Source organism: Papaver somniferum, chromosome 11, assembly GCF_003573695.1.
Source record: "Papaver somniferum cultivar HN1 chromosome 11, ASM357369v1, whole genome shotgun sequence".
Classification (NCBI taxonomy): Eukaryota; Viridiplantae; Streptophyta; class Magnoliopsida; order Ranunculales; family Papaveraceae; genus Papaver; species Papaver somniferum.
The window spans coordinates 2042020-2048845 of NC_039368.1; positions in this window are offsets into that span (position 1 = coordinate 2042020).

The following is a 6826-nucleotide window of genomic DNA, read 5'->3' on the forward strand; positions in this document are numbered from 1 at the left end:
GATGATGATAATGAGTTTGCCGATGAGATTCCTTTGAGTAAAGCTAAGTGTATAAAATTAACTCAAGTACAGTTTGAGCAAGCTCGTAGGTGGGTTCTGTCTAAGTATGTTGGAATTGAGGACTGGCAAAGGTACATTTTCTTACTTCCACAAAAAGTTTTTGCATTATTAGGTCTGTTTATATGATTGTTTTTGCATTGTTGTTTGGTTTCCGGAAGTATGATTTCTATGTTAACAACGCCAATAATACCTCAAAGAGTTTCTTTTTTTGGTTGCGCGACGAGGTAATACATATTAGCTTCTAAATTATTTAAGTAAAACATCGAGTGGTTTTGGCAATGCAACTGACACACAAATGTTCTCTTACAGTTGTTAGAAGCCAAAGTTGGAAATTCTGTACTTTGGCGCCTAATGCATGGGCCTCAGTTCAAGGCACAATCATATAAGAAATACCAAGTAAGTGGATATACTTTCTCTGCACATAGGTACGAGGAGGCGGCGGTATCACAAAGCAGTGGTGTGTCTATCCATGCATTTACAAGGCAAAAAGATTCGGTGGAAACAGAAATTACATATTATGGAGTTATTAAGCAGATTATTAAGTTGAATTATATGGAATTCAAAGAAATAGTTTTTTATTGTGATTGGGTCAGAGTTCAAGATAAGACTAATGGGTAGAAAGTTGATCCTAACTCAAACTTGATAAAAGTTAACTTGTCTAAGATTCAAAGCATCAATCAAGTTGTGGATGAGCCATTTATTGTTGCCTCTGAAGCAACACAAGTGTTTTACTCGAAGGATACTTCTGATGAGGGATGGTTTGTGGTCTTGCATTCACAGCAAGGCTTAACTTCCTTGGTGGATCAAATTGAATATCCTATTATATATCAGTCAGCTTTTACTGACAATGAGAGTCTAGAAAAATTTATGTGTGTCGGGTCTGGAGTTACAAATGATGTCTGCTGTCAATGCAATGTGTGAAATTACCACATCTGTTAAAATTTATTTTATCATTTATGCAAACTTAATAGGTTCTGTTTTGTTTGAGAGATTTGATTGCGCTGTTTATGCATATGTGATAGTTACGGTTCATATTTTTTGATTCTTTCACATATAGATGCTCGTTAACTGTTATTGTACAGGTTATTATGGCAGTGGAGGTATATGAAAATGGAATTCCGATGTCGAGGAACTCAACTAAGCTTGGCCACCTGAAGGGCGCGTTGGTTCGTACTCATGTCCATATCTCCTACAAAACCTGAAAGGATTTTCCAGAAACTTACAAAGAAGATGTCTGGAATGAACTACAAGTACAAACTTACCTCAATTTGATTTATGTTCATACTTATGCTAACTGTATTTCAGATATCGTTTTTGTTTCCTGATACTTCTAAAGCAACTGCGGTGAAGGGGATGTCTGATCCATGGAGGAGACGTAAGTGGGAGTTGCGAATAACATAATATGATCCATATCCCACTTATGAAGCAAAGACCGCACGTACTCCTCCAAAAGTAACTGATGAAGACTGGAAAAAATTCTGTCGCAACGAGATGGATGAAAAATTTCAGAAAGATAGAGTGGATAATAAGAGGAAAAGGAAGAAATATGATAACAGTCATACCCCCGGTCGCAAACCTCATAGTTTAGTGAGAGCTGAACTGGTATGTGTACTTCATAGATAATGTTATCTTATTTATGAATTTTAACTTATACACATTAGGTTACATGTACATAATTGATAAATGTATTAATCAACTCATCGTATATGTAAATTTAGGAGCTGGAGAATCCTGGAGCATAAATCACTACCTCTGATGTGTGGATTAAAGCCCATACACAAGAGGGTGGGAAAATACTACCCAATGCGCAGAAATACCATGTGAGAATATTGTTAAAATATTTTCTTCAACCACGCATTAGTTTGGTAATTTTAAATTTAACTGAATACAATTGCTCGACATTACATGAAGATCTTAAGAAGGCGCAGCTAGATATTAAGGAAAAACAAGATTCAGGTTCTTCTGTAGATGAATCTGATCCATTGATTTTAGATTTTGGGAAGGATACAAGGGGACGGGTTCGTTCTATTGGTGTTGTTTCTCGTACACAATATGATTATTCAGCTCCTGCACATGCAAAAGTTGCTGAAATGAAGTCTAGGGATGGAGAGCTAAAGCATCAGGTGAATGATTTAGGTAACAAAATGGGGGTTCTAATCGAAAGCTTTTGAGGCTTATGTAAAATTGTGAAGGATATCCAATCTGGACAAGCCTCATATATTGCCTCAAACCATATGGACAGTTCACAAGGTCACGCGTGTTCACCTGCTCATACTCCTTCAGCTGCCAATATAAGTTCACCTGATCACATATTTGTATCTGCTGGCACCATATTACCAGCTCGATCAGCTGTAGGTTCTGATACAAAATGTTCATTATTGAACATCAGTGGTGAGACTATTGCTGTTGGTAGACTTTGTACAAGTGAATCAGCAAAAATGGCTCACGGCTGACTTGTAGCGTCTAATCATGCGAAGGTTATGCCTGATCACATTCTCATGACAGATGAATTAACAATAAATGTTAACATGTTTGTGCGCACCTTTCAAGATGTTGGAATTGGAGGTTTTGTGGTTTATCCAAAGATGTGCATCTCATATACTCCCTCTGTTTTTGAAAAAGAGATACTTTCACTTTTTCATTTTAGCCTAAAAATAAGCCAAATTGAAAAAGTGAAAGTATCTCTTTTCCAGAAACGGAGGGAGTATATGATTAGGAGGGTCGAACTGTTTTTTTGAAGATGTTATGAAGATATCCCAGCCATCATCTTTTGAGTATATAAACGATAAACATATATGGATTTTACTTTTTATGTTAATGTTCGGACGACTTTTTACTTTTTTTTTTGCTAATTGTCACACTTTTGCATTTGTGCATAAGAAGAGTATGATGTAGTATGCGGTAGATTCTTATGCAACTATGCATAAGGAAGTATTTTACTTTTAACTGAAAAAAACTTGGTATGTAATATATATATATATGTGTGTGTGTGAGTGAATTTTACTTCTTGCATTTGTGTGGTTCATGTATATGTATATGTTTGTAGTTGTGCAGGAGTATAAGGTCAACTGAAGCTAGTAGCTACCCGGGGTATATCAATCCATGGTAAGTTCATTTGGTTATGCTTGGAGCCCATTTTTGCTGAAAAATGTTGATATTAACCTTTGGATTTCACTTTCTTGCGAGGTATTACACTTAATGATCTTTTTGCTGCCGGATTATGCTGTTGACGACCTTTCTCTGGTAAGCAACATACCTTTTGCTCTTTTACGGATATCTAAAAATGGTGTCGGCCCAACATACCTTTTGCTCTTGTATTGATTTGAGATTTTTTTTTTAGTCTAAAGGTCCAATCAATCAAAGTGGTTATGAAGTTGCAGTTAGGAATGGTGAAATTAAGCTGTGTGTGCTTGTTGTTGGTAAGGTGGTGATGTGAATCTTAGATGAATTTCAAGCAGAGATGCAGTATATGGGACTTGTGTGTTACTTATGCTAATTTTTAAATGTTGCCCGAAGGTTGGGATATTCTGTGTACTTGTATGTCTCTGTATTACTACTGCTACAATGTCGGACTCTCACGAAACTGATAAGAACATTGAGATCTGGAAGATCAAGAAGTTGATTAAGGTACTGGAGGCTGTGAAAGGCAATGGCACCAGCATGATTTCTCTTATCATGCCTCCACGTGATGGAAAAGCCGGTATATTTTGTTGACGAGGAATTAGTTACTGTTTGCTAGACTTGTTAGATGACTAACTATTATGTGTGCATTTTACTTTGTTATTTACAGCTTCCAGTGCTTTAGACCGCCTACATCTTGGGAGACCTTTGCTAAAACGAAAGGTTTGTTATCCAATCTAAAGCTTCATAAACTGTAAAATTTAGTTGAATCATCATCCCTGTAATAAAACTAGAAGTAGTTGAATGTTTTATTTTTAGAATGCGTATCTTCCCCAGAGACTACTTGATATGCTAAATGTGATGATTATTTTTTTATTATTGCGGGTATTAAGAACCGCAATAAAGACAAGGTTGTCTATGATGAACAGACTCATTCATGGAAGCGTCGCCATGGTTATGATCGTGTGAATGATAATAAAGATGTTCCCATCATCGAGGCCAAGATAACTGATGGTATGTTATGTATCTTAAATTATTCATTAGTTGACCATTTCTCAATTTCTTTTCGTTTTTGGTATAGTCAAGACTCAAGATTTTTTGGTGAATGTCTCATACTTATGGAAATGAGAACAGGTTGGCATTGCAGGTGCAGTTGGATGCAAAAAAGCTAGTGGTGCTGGTCAAGATGAAGTTGCAGCTGCAGGTCGACTGGTTGGCCTGGGATGCAGTAGCAAGTTGCAGGGACTGAGCTGTTGAGTGGAATTGGAGTTGTGTTTGGAATGCAGTTAAAAATTAAGATGAAAGTCATGAGAATATGGTGTTTGAGACTGTGGTGCTGAGAAGATGATTACATGTGGTGAACATAATAAATGGAAACTTGGTCTAGTGGAGCTAGTTAAGCTACGCAGATAACCCTTGTGATGTTTTTACTAATTTTCCTGTCTGAAATATATCGATGGAGTCTTGGAGATTATTGACAAAGAATACAAGAGTTGTTACAACATGGACATAGATTGTTCCAATACAAGTGTTGATTGTTGAGCAAAAAATTTACATGTTACTTTTTTGCTTGCAGGTATGCGAGAACCATCCTCAGGGAGTTAGATTTAAAGATACTAAGGATGCTCACAAGTGTATAGAGCTAATGAATGTAAGATGGTAAGTACTGCAACACTTTTGTGTCCAAAATTATTTTTATCATCAGAGTTCGATACTAAACTAAGTTAGTGATGTGTTTTCAAAGTTGTTGTAGTAATATGATTCGTTCAAGACTTGTGAAAGCGGAGTTTTAGATTTTTTAATAAATAAAAATAGCGAACTAAATTAAAAAGATGTTGTGAAAATTATGGAGAGAATGGGACTAGGATTCCACCGTTGGTTGATATTAGTGATTTAATAAAACAATAATTATGCAACTCAACATTCAAATTGATTCTAATAATATTTCCTAGACATGTAGATTTCTAAAACAATAGATGTTAATCCAAGCATAGAATATCAAAACCCTAAAGCAAGCATATTCTATCAAGAGAAAATACACCTAACTAATCAAAATCATATAAAAAAATTTTAGCTCAATGCAAAAATCATAATGGAGTTGTTGTAATTAATCAATAAAAATATGTCACTTTTACCGAAACAACGGCTTCCTCCATAGCCCCAAGGATTGGGTTTAGCTCATCATGATGTTGGAAACACGCTCAAAAGTTGATTTCATTGCTCAAAGTAGGTGTACAAATGATGAAAATTGGGTGTTTGCAACGTTTATAATTGTTGCAAAACACTATTACAAAGAACGATAGAAAAGAACTGTTGTTGTTGTAACTCTGCGACCCTCACGTGGATGTCGTTGTCACTGTTCATAAACGACTGCCTCTGGTGGTCTTTTGTTCTTCGTGTTCTTGGTGCAGCAGCAGAAACAGAGTTCTGAAAACTCTTGATTCTGGCCTCCTGAGCTCTCCTCTCGACCCCAAACTATCCGCCCCCCTTCTATATGATCCCAGCAATCTATCTATACTCCCCAGCCTCATTTAATCACTCCATAATTCTCAATACATTGAACTCGGGCAGTAAAGAAAATATTCTGGGAATATTTTCTTCCATGATTTAGCTTCTCACGCGTTTCTACATCTGCAAAATCTCCTTATTTATCTTTGTCAAGGTCCAAAGTGTTGCTCGAGTCATCAAACATGATCAGAACACGTTTAAATTCTCCAAAAACTCATGCAATCCCATGAACTGCTCCTCTCATGCACGTGCTGTCCTGTTTTCTTCTCACGGATTTTTCAGCCAAATTTGATCGAAACAAACACCCATACCAGCTCTGTTAGGACATATCACAACTACCCATGAAGTTTCAATGATTGAATCGCACAAAAACTCCTCCAAAATCCGATCGAAAAATCTGCCAGAGAATGGAAATATTTTCCCGCCAAAATATTTTTTTGAAATGTTGAAGATGAAGTGCCCCTATCCTTTTCTGGGGTGCGAATAGCAGATGGGTGCTGAGGGTGAATTTGGGCTACGCATAACCTTGGGTGTCCCTTAGCCAAATCTGGGGTCCGTATAGAAAATGTCCTCTAGGGGTCCAAATAGCACTTTTTGAGCAACTTTTTCCGCACAAGTGTATTTCTCCAAAAACACCTACACAAACATAAAAACACCATAATAAGTACAAAATCAAGCACTAGCAATAGAGACACTGAGGATAATTCAGACACAAAAATGTGTATATCAGTTAGTCTTGCTGAAATCAAGAGCAACTCATAAATATACCATGTGTAGATGAACATATAGTTGTTTACTTCTCTCTTTTTTTGTAATTTTCTTAAATGTTGTTTGTATGTATGATTGAACATATCAATGTCAATATAATCAATAATTCATGAGTATTTGCAGAATATGATTGCTCTTCTAGTTGTTCTTATAGAGTTATTTGCAGAATATGATTGAATGGATTGTATCTCTGGGTCATGGGTAGTTGCAGGATAAAATAGAATGGAGGGATTTTTTTTTGACCAGGTCAACAAAGACCTACCTTATTTTTTTTGATGTTGCAAAATATTCGCAACAGATACAAACTGTTGCTAAATTTGCACAAAGTCGGTCGAAGTTGACCTAGTCAAAAATTTCGCAACTGCAGTAA